This window comes from Melopsittacus undulatus, chromosome 7 (assembly GCF_012275295.1).
Source record: "Melopsittacus undulatus isolate bMelUnd1 chromosome 7, bMelUnd1.mat.Z, whole genome shotgun sequence".
NCBI lineage: Eukaryota > Metazoa > Chordata > Aves > Psittaciformes > Psittaculidae > Melopsittacus > Melopsittacus undulatus.
The window spans coordinates 66,083,828-66,104,366 of record NC_047533.1 but is presented as its reverse complement, the minus strand read 5'-3'; positions in this window follow the sequence as shown (position 1 = coordinate 66,104,366).

Below are 20,539 nucleotides of genomic sequence, written 5' to 3'. Positions count from 1 at the left end.
TCATCTTACTGTATTATAACTGCAATTTCAGACTTTGGTTATATCACCATAATTCTAGCCAAACATTTAATGTATTATTTTGAATGTATCAGAAACTGTTTATTTTTATTCTGTTCCTTCACTAAACATATCAAGCCAAATGACCTATGCCTTGATTTAGTTTCAGCAGCTCTCAAAAAGGCTGCCTGAAAGCCAACAGTGGTCATGCTTAGCTCATTCATTAAATTTCATCATTCTCAAAAATTGGGCAACCAATACAGGTATAATCAGTCAATTTTGTGCCAGTGAAGTTCCAAAAGTCAGTGGACTCATTTATGGTAATAATCTACTAAACTTCAAATAGTATTTTATCTTCATCTACTGCTTTTTACTGAACAAATTCCTGCTGCTCAGTGATAGTGTCAGTTTTTTTATTCTTACCTCAAAAAATTAGACCTTTAGTTAACTTCTAAATTAAGTAAAATCTATGCAACACATGGTGAGCTACATAGAAAATTTCAAGACATGAGGTGGCAAAAAAGAATTCTGTGGCTTCCCTGGACAAAGACAGATCAATGGCAGCAGAAATATTTGCCTTTTACATAGTAGATTTTGGATTAGAAGTGCAAGCTGCACAAACTTGCTGAGCCTAGCGATTAGAGAATAATTATTAATACAAGGAATAAGAATCCTTTCTCCTCCCCCTCCCCCCTCCCCTTACAGTTTTTGGTCAAATTTTATCAAATGTTTGTCTAATGTGAAAAGTCTAAATGTTGGATCAGGCATTGAGTTTCTTTCAGTTTTGACTGCTCCTACCAGTGGCATACTTCTTTTGCTCTGTTCATAAAATCTGCACCACTTCAAAATAGTGTGCTCCTCTCTCTTGTCTCCCACTCTGCCAGCATAACCTAGTGGCTAGGACTCTCTCCTCTCTCTTTAAATTAGTGATTCTGAAGGAACTTAGGCAAAAAATAGGTGCACAGATCAGTTCAGGTGCTCCTGCATATGTGTGTATGTACAAGCCACCTAGAGAAGCAGAGTGACTTGGTTCAATACTGATCTCCAGACCATCAGAACTATACGTTATATACAGTCTGGGTATTACTTAAGCAATCACACAAGGTATAAGATCAAAACTAAACAAGGAAGTGAGACTCCTGCTCAGTTGTATTTAACCTAGACAGGACTTTCTTGACAAAGAATCAGAAGGGCAGATGATAACTTTAGTCTCTTCACAAAGTACAAGCAGGACTTTCAACATCAGTACTGTATTTTAAGGAAGGAAGAAGAAAATATATTGTGGAAAACCTGGAGAAAATGAAACAGATGAGCTCAATTTCTTGGGTTCATTTATTTCATTTCAGCAGGTATCTTCCTTTCCTACTCTGAAGTCTGAACCTTTACCTGTTTTGTATTTACAGAAGTGAAGAACCAAAAAAGATGATTTAATAGCAGGTGATGAGGGAGAGTGGAAATCAATATTTCTTGTTCCCAGAAGCTCATCTTTTGTTAACTTCATGGGAAAAGTATAAAATATAGGGTCATGTGGTTAGACTTTAAAAAAGAAAAAAGTTAAGCCCCAGTGCATCCAATTAAAGTTCATTACAGGTGAAAACACAGATGAACACAAGAACTGACAGGTTGTGATGCACCAACCACCAGATCAGTACTTAGATGAAAATGTGCAAAATAATGGGCACATTTTTCAGTACCTCTACTTGGATGCTCAAAGCAAAGCTAAAGTCAATGCACCTTACAATTAATTGCTACAAGCATCTATCAAAGGCACTAGTTTCTTTCCTGCAGGACAGTTCTGCTGCTCATAAAGACTGGTAGCATGAAATGAGTGTTCTCAGAGAAGTGACCCTGAAAGTTTGGATGTCAGTACACACATGATTTCTTCAAATGCATTTTGAAAGCCTATGAAAATCTCTTCTACCTTTGCACACACCTCAAGGCAGACTGCCTTCACAAAGTACCTGCCAGCCTGCCCTCAGCAAGGCTTAAATCTTCTGTGAGAAAAAGGTCCACAGAACTCCAGTGAACCATTTTAGACATAGTCCAGCATATTAGTTTCTGTTTCATTCGCTGCATTTTATCTCCAACGTTTATTTGGCAAGTTCATTTTCTAGGTAGGTTTCTTTGAGAGAAGTTTTTGAGATTCTGTTCATAGGGGAATTTGAATATTTATTAGTTATTTATTATTAATTAATGATTTGAATATTTCTTCTACCTTTCTAGAAAAAAAAGAAAGTCCAATTCACAGAGTACTAAGTAGTAAAAAGTGAAATTCTGCTTTTTTTATACAATTTTAAAAACAAGACTTTTAATTCCCCAAGCTCTCTTGGACACTCATTCATTCATTCATTGACATTAACTTCTTAAGTGAATGTAGAATCCTTGGCTTAAAACACATTTAATAGCCTGAAGGACAAAGAGTTTCAAGGAATAAACATGTAGTTTCATTGTAGGTATAATGCAATCACAGACATTACAGACATTAGGCATGCATGATAGTTTTAATGAATATGATGAAAGTAGTAGAATATTTAGCTGTGATATGAAAAATCTGGAATTGCAGTTCCCAAATCAAAACTAATTTCCAGAGTTGGAATTTAGGCTCATGCTACTTTGTCTGCTTTCATATTGTCAAGAGGTATTTTTGTTTACTTGGATGCAGTCACAAGTTTTCCACACTAGCAATCAAAGTTGCTTGAAACAGGGACAGGTCCAGGAAATAACATTAGCAAAACATAAATGTATCAATCATTTTAGACCTGAAAAGCTAAACACAGATGCCTGCCTGCCTCTGATGATCATTTAATTCTAAAATTAGCTCTGCTTGGTCAGTAATTTGGTTTAGTGAATTCCACTTTTAGGCAAGGATTGAATAATTCAATTTTAAAATTAATTAATTAAAAAAACCTCATGTGTCAACACTGTTGAAATATTTAGGATCTGGTTCAGATCTGTATGATGGTCTTTCAGCACCAGCAAACCCACAATTTCCTCTCTGCTCTGTCTCGATAGAATCAGAACTCTGAAAAACGCAGTGCTTGGTACTAGTAGTACATCCACAGTCAACGCCTAGAGGATATATTGTCACAATTGTCTGAAAGACCCCATCAAGCTAAAAATTAAAGATCTTCTCTGCTTCCAAGTCAAATTCCCTGTGTTCAAACAGACATAAAAAAGGACCCACTGATTTCTACACAGCAGAGAGCTAAGGACTTGCAGAAATTGAATAGCACTATAAAGTACAACATAAAGTGGAAACACAGAGGTTAAGCTGTAGCTATAGTTGCAAGCTTCAGTGTACTTCAAGGTGAGCACATTTTTCTGTGGTCAAACATACCAAGAGCTGCTCACTGGGAAAATAAATGAGGTAACACCTTCACCTGAATTATAAGCATGGCTAATGACAATCCTGCAAACGTTTCTTTCTGAACTGTAATTAGCTCTGAACTCAACAGGAACCTTGTAACATCTCTCAAACAATGTTAAGAGATGCAGCCTCTGAACAGACTTCAGGCAAATGAAAAACAAGCACAGTCTTACATATCAATGGGTTAACAAATGAATTCCAAATTTCAGGAGCTCACAACACAGTAATTGAAGCATAACTATTTTGAAGATTCTGTTATTTAACACTGTGGGTTTTATACAAGCAAAGCATCTAATGCATTCAGGGTTTGGTTTTGTTGTTTGGTTTTGTGGGTTTTATCGTAAAAATGAAGTATCTTTTACCTTTGTTGGCATTTGGTAAATGTATTTTACCATACTTTAATGACTACCTTTGAAGAAAATAAGCTAAACTATATCACTTTCAAGAACTTGACTTTTACAGAACAGATTAAAACAGTCTGAATGTTACCTGTTCTTTTTATAGTGTGCTTTATAGTTCCCCAAACGATTTCATTACTACACACCACAGAACTGTACCTGCATGTCATTAGGTGCAGTTTAGCTTTCCAGTCTCTAGAGGTCTCTGCATATTGCATTTTAGCTCAGTGACATCTCTGCAGGAATTGCATTTTGAAGGTGAGACTGGAGAAATGCATGAGAGAGTTCTGCTGCCACAAAGTCCAATTCTGGCAGTGCTGTCATAAGCATTTAGTTCTAGCAACCTACAGAAGCCAAGAGAAGGAGAGAGATTTATACTGTAGCATTACCTAGTAGCAGCATTGCACAAGTAGCAACATTTCACATTTTGTCTTTAGAATTTAGATAATCATAGCCTAAATATTCAGCAAAAAACAATTGAATATGATGATATACAAGGATGGCTGCTAACCCTAGCAGCTTGAAATATTATCTTTTAGTCTGACATTTGCCATACTTGTGTTGGCTTCTTTGTTTCCTTTCATAGTTAAAAATCTTTTCCTCAAAAAAGTTATTTCCGATTCAAATGGTTATGATTTAGTTAACCACAGAAGAATTTGTTTATTATAGTTTGAACAGAGATGCAGTTTTTGGATAGATCACATCTGCCTTCCACATGTAAACCTTGCCTAGGTGCCTGATTTTGGGCTGTTGCATCTTTCCCCATAGACTCTGTACTATTACATCTATAATGCATTGGACCTACCAAAAGTGTTTTATATATTTAAGGAATAAATTCTGAAAATATAATTAAACCCCCAAGGCATCTCAAAATAAATTAGTTGCTTCTTTTACATGAAAGCATCTTAGGGTTTTCTCAATAACTCACACCAACTTTCCGTTCAGTATCAAGTCTTTGCCTATAGATAGATTAAAATAAATAAATACATAAATAAATAAATAAGACACCTTCAACTACTCAAAAACATTTCTGATTCTCAAGACCATTTTTAGGCATTGTGGCCCTCAGTAACCACTCCACATTATCAACACAAGTGACTTGTCAGAACAGGTAGTTGCTAAGGCAGTCTAATTCAAATAGCAGAAATCAGCAAAAGCAACTTTGCTGCAGACACAGCACAGATAAGACACAGATAAGAACAGAAAGTGGCATAGGATTGCATTATTTTTCATGTAGGCTATCCCAACCATTACAAAGATATGGAAAAAATTACTATGCTCAGTCATAAGTTAAGCAATTTTAATAGGCTTATAAATAAGATATTTATGTTAAAGTAAGAGCAGTTCTTTGAGATGACTTGTCAACTCCATACTTCTGCTTGGACCCTAGTTCTATTTCTTACTCATTACACGCAGAAGATCAAAATCTCTCAGTAAACTATGTGTGTCTGTTCTCTCAAGATTCCCCTTTGGTGCTAAGAGGCAAGAGAGGGGTACAACAATGGATCGCAAAGGAGAGACACATCTTTCGGAAACTGCAATTTTATGACACAAAGCAAGTCTTTATTCTCTTAATTAGTCATGTGCTTTCTTAGATGTACATTGAATGCATCCTACAGTTTTTAACTGTTACAAATTTCAAAATAACCTGTGCACAACAGTTGAAACACCATTTCTTTTCTCCCATGAAATTTAATTTTCCATTGATGTGCATACAATATGAACACACAGAATGTTTAATGTTTGAAGCTTTTACTTATAAAAAACTTACAACTATAAGCAGGTTATACAGTTATACAGAAACATGAAGAAATTAGAAATTATAAAACCACATATTTAGAAAAAACAACCCATAAGTTCATCTTGTTTCAGAAATTCAGGAAAATGGAAATATAAAAATGAAGAATTCTTATTTCTGTGCAGGGACATTGTGTCATAATATTTTTAACAGTTTTAAGAAGTCACCAACATTATTTCCTTTAGGTTGTGTCAGGATTTTCAGCTGCCCAGGTGTGTAATTTTTAAGCAATTCATTCCCACTGAAGTGATTGTTTCAGCAAAGATGCTGTCAGAAGAATTGAAAAAATGTATTGAATAACCAGGTTTTATCAATTCTTATGTGAAATCATTTCTTCACATTGTGACAGATGTTGTAAGCACATAGAGCTCTGCCAACAGTCCTTGCTTGTAGGTTTCAAAGGCAAGAAGTTGATATCTGTATTGACCCCTGGAACAGCATCATCTGGTTTGTGGGAAGCAAAGTGGGTTGGGTATACTTATTTTTTATAACTGAATCACATTCACTATGTGTATTTTGAATTATGATTTGAGAACAAGAAGAAAATAACCTTTAGGATTACTTTCACAGAATTCCCAAAACAAAATGTAGCTTGAGGAAGTACATTCCAGTGCATTTTAGGAAACAGTAGTAAATCTGGGAGCACAGGTAGAAGCAGAAAAACATAGGAAACGGCATAAAAATTGAAGACAAATGAAGATGCAGGACCCAGAAACTGTTTCAGAAAGACATTGTGATCTATTACGAGCAAAGTTATCACCCACCTTTTTTTAAACAGATCTACTTAATCTACAACATATTACATAAAGAATGATGCTGCCATGAATAATGTCAGGAAGAAATTGAATATGAAAGCAATAATGAAAGCAATAATACCCAATTGCTTGAAGAGATCAGGACAACCAATATGTTTAAAGAGATATTGTTTGATTCTTTAGCATTCATCTTTGCACAACATTAGATAAGTTTCCTTGTGCAAGGATTGCCTGTTCATAAATGGCTATACAGTGATTAATAGTATAAGCATCAGTTACATTCGGTGTTGTAAAGTGCTGTCCCCTATTGCCAGCAAAGAGATTGTTCTTTGAAAGTAATAAGTAGGTTTCAAAATAGGATTAAGTTGCTTGATATTCTCAGTCTTTGACCAGAGGCTAAATCAGAGAGGAGGAAAGTCCTCTATCTTGCGTAGCATGAACTGCATTGCAAAGTTTGTCTCAATGGTAACAAGGAACATTTGAGTTTTATTTGCACACCATGTTTAGTATTAAATAAAATTATCTGATAAGTTTCTTATTAAGTTTTCTCCCCCAGACATGGCAAATGGTCCTATACTAAGTGATAAAGCACATTAAAAAATTATCTGTGTAGTATTTATCTACTGTAGAACAGACACAGTCTCAAACTTCATAACCTAAAGTTTTCACCTCTGATGGTGGAAAAATACAATTAATCTGTGGAGGCAAACATTTCATGAATGCACTGCTCCCACCCAAAGAGATTTAATTTAAAACAGAAAAAAACAACCCTCTCCATGATTTACTTTTTCCTTTTTTTACTGTTCAAATCATAAATCCCACTAGTATTTTGCTTTTTGTTTGTTTTTTTTAATAGTACATCATAAGGAAACTGATAAATCATTTCACGGGGCTATGAAGTTGTTGGTACTTTAGGTTTTCTGTTTCCATCTTTTGAGTTTTTTCTCCAGAGAAACCATGGCCTCAGCAATAGTAACCTCCTACCAGTGGAGGGAGCCAACAGCACTTGTTCAGAAATCTTTCATAAGTGTCTTGTCTGAAGACATCGCCGATTTCAGCACTGCCGTAGTTGGATTGTATACTGAAATGCTGCAGCACTCTCCACTTTTCATAATAAAGACGAATTCTAAACAAGGCCTATTCCTTGTAATACAGTCTAACTACCCTTATTTTGAAGTATTAAAGAACATGCTTTAAACTTAGAGCAAATTATATTTGGTTCTTATTTTGAAGTTTTTATAATGAGCGCTAAGTTTACTTTATAAAGTGGTCACATATGCCTTTTGCTTTTTAAATAAAGTGTAAAATGTATGTGTTAAATACTAATTAATTATTTTCTTTAAATCTTGAAATAAATCCACATTCTGCCTCACCATCTTATTTAACTCTACAACTTCAGAGAGTAGAAGAAGAAAGCAATATAGAAAAGTGTTGTGTTGTATTTGGATTTTATAAATGTTGTTTTACTTGTATGCCAAGATGGTGTATGAACCAAGATTTTAACTCTTGTGTGGTTAGCCAGAGACAAGGAACAAAATACAACAGTATTGGCTGTACCTTCAAATAAAATACTATGTTCTGAACTGTCATAAATCAGATCAATTGAGGACTCACAATGCTCATGTCTAACATTTGGATTTTTTTTCTTATTTTGCTATTATTTCACTTACATACAACTACCAGAGAGGTAAAGAAAGCCAGGAAAACCAGAAAATAAGCTAGCATAGGAAGCCACCAAGGCATTGCTCTAAATAAAATTGAATCGTTGAGTTAAACACTAGTCAGAACTAGACAGAAAAAATAAATTAATCCAATTTGTATTCCAGCTTTCAAATATTTATCCTTTATAATTCAAAATAACTATGTATGACTTTCACAGTCTTTTTTGAGCTCTTTCTGTTCACAGAAGGCTAGATTATAACTTGGCCTGTGCTTTCGTATAGAGAAATAAAGAAGACTAAAGCCTCTGTCAGGTTTCTGAGCATTTTGAAATGGCAGAAAAGTGTGGGAAATTGGTATATGAGGCATTTAACTTCCCTTATTCCTGTCCCAAAGACGATATGCCTACGACCATAGCCACACTATTGCTGTGTCATAAGTCTAGCACAATCTGAAATACCTTGATTTATAGTTTATTTCCCATGACACCAAATTATCTTTATAACAACATTATAAGATCTCAAATGACTCAGACTGGGATTACTTCAGCCACAATCCCTCCATTCTGGAAGGAGTCTTTTCTCTACTTGCTAAACAAATCCACTGAAGTTCTTGGTTGGCTGCATCAGTTTCCCTGAAAATCAGACCAACCCAGATATGCTTATTTTGTACTTTTCTTGGTGTTTGGAAAATCAAGGGTATTTTAGTTAGTAAAAGGAGTAGCAGCTGACACCTCTGACTGCAGTTCTGGTGATCCCAGAATTATCAAGGTACTCTATAGCAGAGATCTTCACTGCAATCATGTGACAACAATTCTTTTGTAACATTCCAGACTTACTGATATATAATTGATCTGTTGAGGTTTTTTTCCTATATTTTAAGTTAATACTACGGTCTAAGAAGCTAAACTATTAGTCATTGTCTAACTTGCCAGCAAAGTATTGTGTCTTCTTGCTGAAGACATCTGTGCAAATAGACTGCTGCTGTCCTTGATGTGCCTTGAAACGCACAATATGCAAACTACAAACACATGCAAGGGTGTTTATAATACTGTCACTGCATTTCATCAGGCCTCACTCTTTCAAAATTCCTTGATTTAGAGGTGTAGCCTAAATAGGAAGATCTAACAAAGGAAGCTTACACCTGAAAATTTTCAGATGTCATATTCTCAGCAATCAGCCCATTAGACTTATTTAAAATAAATAAATTAATAAAACTTACATCATTGGATAACTTAAGTTGGAAAGAACCTCATGAGGGGTTTACTCCAGCCTCCTGATCACAGGATGGCCACCTCTGAGATCAGACTAGGTTGCTCAGAGCTTTGGCTTGTCTTTATCCTGAAAAACCCAAAGGATGGAGACTGCACAAGGTCTTTGGGCAGCCCGCTCCACTGCTTGGCTGTACTCAAGGTAAGAAAGCTTTTCCTCTTTCCTGTCTGAATGCCCATTGTTACAGTTTTTGTCTGAATGCACTATTTGGCTATGTATCTATGCCTGTTACCTGTACAGCTAGATACAGAAAATGCATAATGACAATGTCAAAACGTGACAGTTCTTACTAACAACATCAGATTGCCATAGGTTGTCATTTTCCTAAAATCTGCACCAGTGGGAACTGAGCTGTTTGGGTTTCTTTTTGCTTGCTTAATCCTTCTGTAAAAAGAGATTTTGAAGGGTTATTGAAACCTGTATTGATTCTGTGTTTTTGTAGTGAAAGTTGTCACTGGATTGTAAAGTAGTATTTTACAGCCTAATATCATTAATGTTGGCCTAATAAGCCCTGAACTTCCTCTAAGAGGCACTTGCTTCTCTCTACTTCAAACTTGACTTATATACTGCAAATTCATATGTATTCAACGTAGTGCTATGGTTTCTTTTCCCTTCCATATCACATATAGGTAGTTCATTTATCAGCTGAAAAACAATTATTTGAAGAATTATGAAATCTCAGGTTTCAAAGATGTTTCAGTGAGTTTGTTTCAATTTTCATGTATATGGTTTTTAAGATTTTCAAACAAACTAACACATAAACTTAAAAAAAAGTCACAAAGTGTATATAGGCACCATTATGATGAAGACACTATTGTATTAGTATTGCATGCTATCACTCATGTTTTCCAGGAAGTTTCTTGGAGCCTGCATTTCTCAGATCTACTTCGCCAGAGCCACCCTTTGGCCATGGTTCCTAGAAGACTGTCTCACAAGTCAAGCCCGTAGCCCCTTAGCTCTTCATCCATTCACCTAGAAACATGGAGAAGCCTGGGAAGTTGTACTTCGGCTTCCAAAGATCCTTACAGCAAAACTGGGGGATATCCTTCTGTTAAAAGGCGGGTTACAAATGATTCCAAGAGAAGGATTTTGGAGCCTCAGTGTGGCATACCTGGTCTGCTGCAGAGCTGCTGATCTCTGAATCCCACTAGACAGGTTTCTTTAGAGCTCTTGCAGTTTGCTGCAGGGACAAATTTTCCAGGATAAGGCCAATCTTTGAAGCCCACTTCTTAGGCAGACTGGCCACAGACCCTTCTGAAGTCCGACTCTGTGTAGCTTAAGCTATTGTGCAGAATTCTGGTGAGTTGGTGTACTTGAGAGGAGTTTTAGATGGGATTAAATAACCCTATGATATTTCAAATGTAATTGGAGAAGTAACATTTCCTGAATTCTTTTTTTAGCAAAATTATATGAATTGACTTCCTTTTCCCCTCCCTGTTTAATATAGTAAAATAATAAAATAATTGTTGTGATTAAATTTCAAATTGTGGATTTGGGTGGGGTTTTTAAGTGGTTTTAAAAGTTCAAAATAATTTCAGAGTGGCTAGGAGCCACAGAGTGACTCTAAATAGGGACATGTATCTTGTTACACACTGCTTAAGAATGCATATTCAAGCAGCTAAGAGCAGAAAGTGTTAGTCTGATCAACCGTACCTTGTCAATTGAATACGAAATATAAATATATAGAAATGCTGTAAATAGACTAATACAAATACAGCACAGAAGTAAGATCTCTATCAAAACTAAAGGACATAAAACTTTCTAAAAGGAAAGTTGTTCCCAGGAAATACGATAAAGGAGAAAAAAAAATCAGATAACCTCTTTGTTTTGAACAATTTTCCATTGTCCTAAAATGCTACTAAATATTTAAAAATTTTAACATTGCCTATAAGTGATAGTTACTGTAATAAGTAACAGTTATTACTATTAACAAATAAAATAAAAATAAATAAACAATCTCTAATATTTTACTGAGAAGTGATGAGAAAGAACAGCATTTGCTATCTTTGACTTGAAATGTGAGTGAGACCGTTCTGAAGATAAAGTTAACCAGATCCTCTGGAGGTGATAATTTGTTCATCTTGGAAGAAGTAAAAAGGTTTTAAGCTCTTGTCAGGAAAAATACAAAAGACCAAATGGTAATTTCCACTTTTGCTAGTCAGAAGTGCTTTAATACCTGACAGAGGCAAGTCTGTTAGAATATGCACATTTCGGACTGTGTACTTCCCTTCTCACCACTTTTATTGTAGCTGTGCAGAACATCATACACAGTCTACCAGAGCTGCAAAATGTGCTAAATTTTATCCACTGATTTCCACTCTGAGACCAACAGCAATATGCCAAAAGCTTATGCTTATTTATTTTTTGTTATTACTGCTTCCTTTCAGATCTCACACATGTCAAGAGCTGCCTGTAATTCTTAACTATGGTAATCATGTTGATCAGTTCTGTACATCTTTTATACGATTGTTAATCTGTAAAGATGATGCAGAAAGCTAATATAACCAGTCTTTAGCCAGATCTGAGTTTTAACTTGCATAAATTGTGTGCAAAACATTACTTGTTTTCAACCCAAACCTTCAGGTTAGTCAGATAAATTACTATGAACTATTCTATATCTTTCTATTTTGAATTACATTTCCCTTGCCAAATAAGAGGAAATAAATTGTTGCAGAGTATCCAGAAGTGACTTTGCCTGCAGAGCAAGTATATTTTTTCTATAATTTATGTCTGGAAAGCAAAAAATCCTACCTAACCATGATGAGTAAAGTTGTGCATGCAATTTGACCTTGCATACATTTTCCAAGAAACAATTGAGGTATGCATTGATTTACAAAGTGCTGTACGGTTTTTCCAATGTATAACCTCACATCAAATATAGCCTGTTTGATGAGGCCTTTTGAATGCCTCTGAAGGGATACACCTTATAAATGTGAACTATTTTGCAAATTTTCAGGGACGAACATTGTTTCAGATGTAGAATGATATCTAAAAGCTATCGTACAAGCATATTTGTATTTGTGTATCTGTTCTTCATATGTCATAGTATACTCAGAAAAAAAACTTACTTTTTTCTCATCTTTTTTTCCTAGAAAAAACCAACAACCTAATAAATACAAAGCAAACAAAAAGACCTTTAATAAAGTATTACTCCAAAATTACACCATTCGTCAGCTCATTAAAATTGCATGGCATAACCTTTTTAAGGGTTTTTCTTGGTTGGGTTTTTTTTGTTTGTTTGGGGGATTTTGTTGTTGGTGGTTTTTCTTTTGTTGCTGTTTTGTGTCTGGTTTGAGTTTTTTTCCTTCTGATTGGAGAATGTTTCCAAGATTTTCGTGATGTAGGAAATAATTATTTCTTTTTAGATCTAGAAAGACATGTGGCTTTTTAATTTTTATTTATTTACTTTGTACTACAACAATGCAAAAGTTATTTAGATTGACAAAATTGTTTTAAATTAATCACCAATGATAATTTTGGCTCAAAAAAACAATCACAACTAACATTTTGACCAGGCAGATAAGCCCTTTGAAAGAACCATCAGGTTCTCACCCATCAGGTAAACCCTCTCGAAAGAACATATTCTAAAGACTTGGCATGATGGCATGTGGTACGACCACCCATCACATGCCAGACTGCCCAAAGATCAGCCTTCTTCTTTGTGCCACAGCAGAAGACACATCTACCAATTATTTCAGTTACTAGATTCTAAAGTAGTCAATCCTGAGATCAAGAATCTGTTTAGAACAACTTTGCCCATTGCAGGCAGTCCATCTAACTTCTAGTTGTCCTGAGATAGGATGGCCTTAATGACAGTAGAAACCATAACATGAAGACCCATTTCATTTCACAGGTAGACCTGTGGTCTCAGGTGGACGTCCAACATCCTAAAATAGTCTATACTTAGTTTCCTCCCCCTTCCCCTAATCTAACATTTCAGAGCTGTGTGTAGTGAAAAAAAAAGCTTTGAAGTCATATGTACCTGATTTTCTAAAGGTATGTGATATTTGAAGACATTTTAAAATGTTAATTAAATCCTAATATCTGCTATTTTTTTAAAAGTCAATACAAGTATCAATGAAGGTAATGTTAGCAAGCCAAAAACCAATTGCTATAATCTATTCCTTGAATATTACATGACAACATACTGTGGTTATATCAAGGCATACAAGCTTTGGGCAAATGGTTTCTTTAATAATTTAAAGATTTCCCAAACTACTATATCCATGTGGTACCTCTGAGTATATAAATTAAAAAAGTAAGATAATGAAAACATGCTTAGTTTATAATGTTATTTCTCAGACTGTATCTCTCTTTTGAACAGACCCATTAAAAAAAAAATTAATCAAGGGTGGGTTTTTTGTCAAATTATTACTTTCCCCCAAGACTTATTTAATTTTAATGATGTAATAATGTGCTTAATAACAAGAACTGGGTTTTAATGAAAATCTTGTCAGAAAAAAGTCTTTAAAGGGAATCTTTGAGTTCTTTTTAATACCAAATATAGATATAGCATGTAATGCATTTGTACTTTGTAGCCCTTAAGCAGAAGAATCTGTTACTACACTGCTTCTCATTTTCTTTCCATGAAGTAATTTTGCACTTGAAACATTCATGCTGCTATGTTTGTAAGAATTCTCTTATACAGCTAAAGAAAAAAGTTGTTACCATATTACACAAAACAAGAAATTCCAAGTGCATTTCATTTGTTACTCTTCATAACGTCTGATACCTTTCCCCCCTTTCCTGCACATCTGTCACACTTATTTTCCGTGGAGTGTAAGAATCTCTGTTGCTACATAAATATTAGCAGAAAAAAACCTTAGTACTATAATACCTTCAAATAGAGTCTAAGTGGCTTAGGTGTAAGGATTCTGTGGTAATGGAACAAGCTGAGAACCTGAATAGAATAGGGGAAAATACTTAATGTATCTTATGTGCTGGGGTGGGGGAGATGTGTATGTGGGAAGCCGACAATTTCCTCCAGTTGCTATTGTAAAAGCTACACAGGAAGAATCTTTCCACACCACAACATGGATGGAAAATCAAGCAGCTGATTAAAGTCAGGGTATAGTGGAACACAAAGGGACACAGAATCAGTGTCACTTTCCATCATGCTCTGAAACTGGACACAAGGAGAGATGAGCTGGAAGGCGTGACATTGGATGATGGAGAGTTAAGCTCTACAGCTTATGCAGATGGCTTCTCACAACTGGCTACACAAGCTTGAATGAATGATGACACTCTTTGCTACCTTACAAGTTTGGCGTACTCAACTTGAATTTACGAAAACTGCCATGAAGACAGAGCACTTGTAACTGAGGAAAGAGACAATACGTAAGTATTGAAAAGCAGTGGTAGAGTTGAGAACAAGTCAATTTTCATGTGTATTTAGGAAACTTGATCAGTGTTGACAGTTCTATCAGGGATGAGATAAAAAGGAGCCAAGCCTCAGGCACAAGTATGCACACACACAAAAGAAAGATGAAGTAATGGACTGATAAAAGCATCATGTTTAGTACTGAAGTACAACTTCCTCAAACTAACCTGTTAACAGTTTTTTAATTAGAGTTGAAACCTTGACAAATTTAGCAAAAGCCAAATATATATCAGCTCTCCCCTACTGCCCCTTTCTGACTTCCACATTCTCAATTCTGTAATGCTGAGTACATGTTAAAAAGTAGAAGACCTAAAGAAAACTCAAAAAACTCACAACCCAACACCAAATCCAGGACAAACCAAAAACAAAGAAAGGGAAAAAATAGCTAACAAACTTAACATTTTTTATACTGTGGTTCTGTTTTCTAGTCCTTCTTCTCACACTGTAAAAACAAAAAAATATCACCACCCAAAACAACCAAGGCTTATATCTACTGATTCCAACAATACAATTAAAGCCAGGAAATTTTGTGTATGGATTACTTCTCTTACAGATACTTGCCTGTAAGCAAGTGTGGATGGAAGAAAACATAACTTCATGGCAAGAATTCTGTAGACTGATGGCTTTCAGTAAAAACACTTATCGTCCCTGACAAAGAAGACTAATGGGAGAAGCAACTTCAATGTCTACATTTCCACAGCATTTTCACACATCCCTTAAAGCTTGAAGGTTAAGAAATAATTTTAGCAAAAATTTTCAGAGACTTCAGTGCACCTGTAAGGTAGATTTATCTGAAATTACAGGTCCTGACTTTTCCTCTCTCTATAATTCCTTTCAGCTTTGCTTCCTCAAATGTCTCCTTTATTCCATCCTGATTCCCAGCCTCAAGTCACACCTTTTGCACAGGCCTTCCTGGTTCCCCAGCCTGGACTCAATTACATTTTTAATAATTAATAAATAAGCTATTCTTCTAATACATTTTAAATGAATGAGATGAGAAATCATTGGCCTGAAGGAGAACATGGTACTTAAAATTTTGTAAGTCTGAAGTACAGATGGAACAGATTTTACTTGTGACAAAACTTGTTTTTGCATGCTCTAAGTTTTTTGTATTATTTCAGATAATGAATCAGTGACATTGACTATTTACTTGTCAACAACAATCTTGATGTAAGCTGTACATCTCTTAACAGTGACAAAGTAACAGAAATCTGTCAAAAGCCAGGTGATTCAGAAAACGTACTTTTTGATGTGCTTTAGCAGTGAGCACAGACCATCCCAGCTGGCACTAAGATGGCAACTAACCCCCAGGCTCCTTTCTGTAAATGTGTACTTAACTCTGTCATAATGGGCTTTTGACTAGGAGTGTCATATTTGAAATTTATATTTTATCATTGTATTTACACTATTATTTATTTAATATTTAATTGGCTGGAAACTGGTATATTTATTCTAAACGCCTCTACCTACATACAAGAGAAATCCATATAGGTAACTGTAATGTCTGAAGAGATGTTGCTGTCAACAACAACTGCACTGTAATCATTATATATTCTTCTCTTTCCCTATCTCGATGATTCCAAGGGACTGCATATATGAAAGTCATGCATACTTCAAGTAGTATATGCCATCATGTTTCAGATATTTAAACTTTTGGTTTATTTTGAGAACATGAAATGTGGACATCTAAAAATACAGGAAAAATAGAATATAAATGCTCTTTATAGAAAAATCTATAAACTCTGGGGCTGAAAATTTCCATTATATCAGTGCGAGATTTCTATAGATTTTCCCTGCTTGTCTTCATTCCTTGATGGAATGAACTGCCAGTAGATACTTAAATGCTACACAGTATCTGATCTGAAATGTTATCAGTGAGCACAGTGCAGCCATTATTGCATCTTTACTATCAAGATACCAGATGATACTATAATTCACTGTGCACACAAATCATTCAGGCCAGCTGAATGACCTACTTCCCATTTGCCCCTTGTCATTGTGCTACCATTTCAGTATTTATTTGCCTTACTTCTATGTATTGGGGCACATTACCTTAAAAATTGCTGTGTATCAGTCCTCTATATCCTGAAACATCCTGCCAATACTGATCAGAATTCTCTGCTGAATAAATAATTCATGTTTGCAATCCACAGCTTTGCTATTGAACTAGAATGATGAAAAGAATCAGATTCCTCTTTTGTCCCAGTAACTAAAAGCATCCTATTCTGCAAGTGGTGTCTCATATAAGGACTAAAATCTGAAAAATACTTAAGCAAAACGTAATTTGAAGTGTATGTAAACTTTCTGTTTTTAAAGTGGCATCAGGACTCTACATTCTTCAACTCTGTAGCTTCTCTAATCATAAAAGCTTCATGCAGCAATGTAAACCTAATTTGTTTCATACTGTATACTTATTAGAGCTTTTATCTAGGAATTTCCTGTAGTTTACATAGTTGCACTGAAAATATTACTAAGAATTCCACAAGATTTTTTTATATGTTTATAAAGATTTGATAACAATAAGAGACAGAATTTCGTGCTGGTGCCTGAGGCTTTCCAGAATGGCAAAATCAAAAATATTTCAACTTCTAAAACCTCCAGGATTTATAAAATGAAATTGTATCAAATCAAGTAGCTAAAAGTCAAGCTTATATCAAACTAATCTTTCTTCCTGCACATGGTTTATCATAGCTGTTCTGTCCTACTCATTGGTTTGCTCTACATCTCTGTTACCTCCAGTCCACTTTACACAAGGTTCAGTCCTTTTTTATACTTCTTCAATTGCATAAAACCAGTTTCCCACAAGTTTACCCCAGTACCATCTTCAATATTGTGCCCATTGTAGTTATGGCATATAAATACATATGGTCATAACTACTTAACCGCTGGGAGAAGCCCAGTCAGAGCATTTGTCTCAAAACAAAACTAAAAAAATTGATCAAATATGTTAATCCTAGAAATGCTCTATATAGGTATTTATACCAAGTATGTGAAATGAATGAACACATAGATCTTACATATCCCTAGAGAGTAAGAGTTTATTTAGAACTAAGTTGTTGCAGTTTTAACAAATAATGATAAAAAGACAAAGAATTTAGAATCAATTTCCATGGCATACCCTTTACACCTGTATTACCTCACATTTTCACAGAATTTAGTACTGACCATTCACGACTCAGTAAAAGAAACAAAAAGCAATTATGATGTACCCTATACCGATAAATTTCATTCCAAACTCAACCACAAAACCAGACTATCACAGTATATGCCAACATTCATTGACATAAATGATGTCCTGACATGACATTGTTCTACATGTCTTGTAAAAATCCAGTCCCTTAGAGTACCAAAGTTGTGTACTAGGGATGTTGTGTCCTACAAGGACAGATAATATCAGAGGTAATGCAAAATACATGAGCCCATGGGGCTAGATAGGATGCATCTGAATGTGTTGAGAGCTGGCCAATGTTATTGTCCTACCTTTCTCCATAATTTTTGAAAGGCCATGGTGACGTGGACTCCTGAGGATGGTGCAAGGGAAAGCATTATGCCCATCTTGCAGAGAGCAAAAAAGAGGTTCCAAGGACCTACAGATAGATCAGTCCCACCTTAGTCGCCTGGATATTTACAGGGCAAATCTGAAAGTTATTTCCAAGCACATGCAGGACAAAATGATTGTTCAGAACAGCCAATAAGGATTTACCATGGTCAAATGTTGCTTGACCCCTGCATATTGCCCTTATAAAGGGCATGCAAAATATATATTGTTTACCATGACATAGTGAGGCCTTTGCTACTGTCATCAGTACCATATTTATAGCCAAATTGATGAGGTGCAGCTGATTTGGGTGCTAAAGTAGTCATGAAGAAAATAAATAAATAAATATTTAAAAAACAAGTAGGACAAAAGGAGCACAAAAAAAACCCCTGTAACTAGATGCTTGAAGAACATCTTTTGGAGAAAACTATTTCCTTACATTTAGTTGCATCAGCCCGAGGTTTGGAAAATATGCTTCAATACAACAATATCTTACCTGCCTCCCCAGGAGCAAATCCTGTCATTCCTTCTTCAGACAGACTTTGTTCTGCCTGTTTCTAAAATTTTATTAATATAGGAAAATTAGTTTATAAAATGTACTCTTACAAAGTGTTTTTTGTGTTTTAATGTGTTATTAAACTGTACTGCTGCATTTTCTGAACATTTCTTAGCACAACATATGATTATTGCATGATAGAGTTTTCACTTAAGACATACTCAAGCCTTGATTCATGAATTGTTTTCCTAGATGCTTGACTATTGAAATGCCAAAATTTCAGTTTAAATATATGCCTCAATTAATAAATTAGGTAAAATAGCATCAGCCAAATGCTTCAGACTATCCTCTTAATCAGTTAAATATGCCATATTACGAAAGAGAGGCACTTTAAAATTCAACTATTATCATAGATAATTCAACTCTTAAAATCTACTTGCTTTTTAAGTAACTCAGGGTTAATAGCTTAAATAAAGAAATCAGTCCATAAGAATAAAAACCAAGTCTTAAAAAAAAAATGGAGCTAAACCAGCAAAGTACACTGAAAAGATAAGTCTTATGCCTGGTTAGTTGACAAAACATTCAATCTCATCAACAAGTTATGACAAACAAAAAGCCATTTTGAAGAGCCGTACTGGTAAATGATATATGTTGATCAATCAGTAAACTATGCAATAAGATCATAAAGCTATAAGAAAAACAAACTATTTAAAAGTAGAAAGTTTACTACAGAAAAGGGAAAAAACCTCCATTAGCTAAAGGCATGTTTACCTATATTTCCTTTAAAATGACATTTGTTTTCAAAAAGTTCCACCAGCAAGAAAAATAGTAAAAAATGACTTGAATATTGAAACTTAAAAAACTAAAGGAAATTAGATTTTTTACTACAACCTGATGTTATACAGCATTATGTTCTGATGTTTTTCCCTTATGCTGTCCTGAATGGAATTGCTGGCTGGTCTTTCAAACCCAAAGTAAGTAAAAAGGGCAGACAACAGCTAAAGAGGCCTCTTTAAAGTCAGCCAGCATTCTCAGGTGTCACTGATAAGTTGTAATCAAAGTGATCTGAAAAGACTGTGCATCTCATTCTTGACCTTCAGAAAAGGAAAAGTTAAAAAAAAAGACAACAGCACAACTCAGAAACTTGGAGAATTTGCCCTTTTGTAAGGTTAACATGCAGGAAAGCAAAATGCATGCGCATTAAATGTGAAAACTGTAATTTGGCAGACGAATACAAAAACATGTTCTAAAGTGGTCTTATAGTTCATTTCTGTGTGCTTGAACTGACCAGCAAGTCAATATTTGCATAGCTGTGAACCACACAAAGTATGTGCTTGCCCAGACATGCAAATAAGGAACATGAGGAAGGGAACAGCAGGCAACTGGGGTCATAACAATAAATGGAAAAATAAGCTTCCTTGCTTTTATTGATCATGTCCTTATTGGGCAAGTCTTTTCTCCACAGAAATGGCTATTTCTCAACCTAACGGTTTTCTAATTTCAAATTCATCAATAGTTCATTGCCTGTAAGTAGGGTTAGTAATCTACTGTGATATTTTTACCTTGAGTGTCAAAAATGTGAGCTTTTCCTATGTGCTTGCTGTAAGACATAAATTGCTATAACACGTATGACACATAACAAGACAGTTATTCATTAGTGTTTAATGTTGTAGCTCAATAAAAAAATGTTGTATACATTTTTTACCAAAAAATATTGCTGTTAAATCACTCTAAAACAAAAGCATTCAGATATTTGTTCAGGTACAGATATGAACAAACATGAATGTTAATGAAGTATTACTTCATACTTTGGGTGATACAACTGCCATGACTGACAAGAATTAGACACCTGATGTGATATCAAACAAATCAATTTGAAT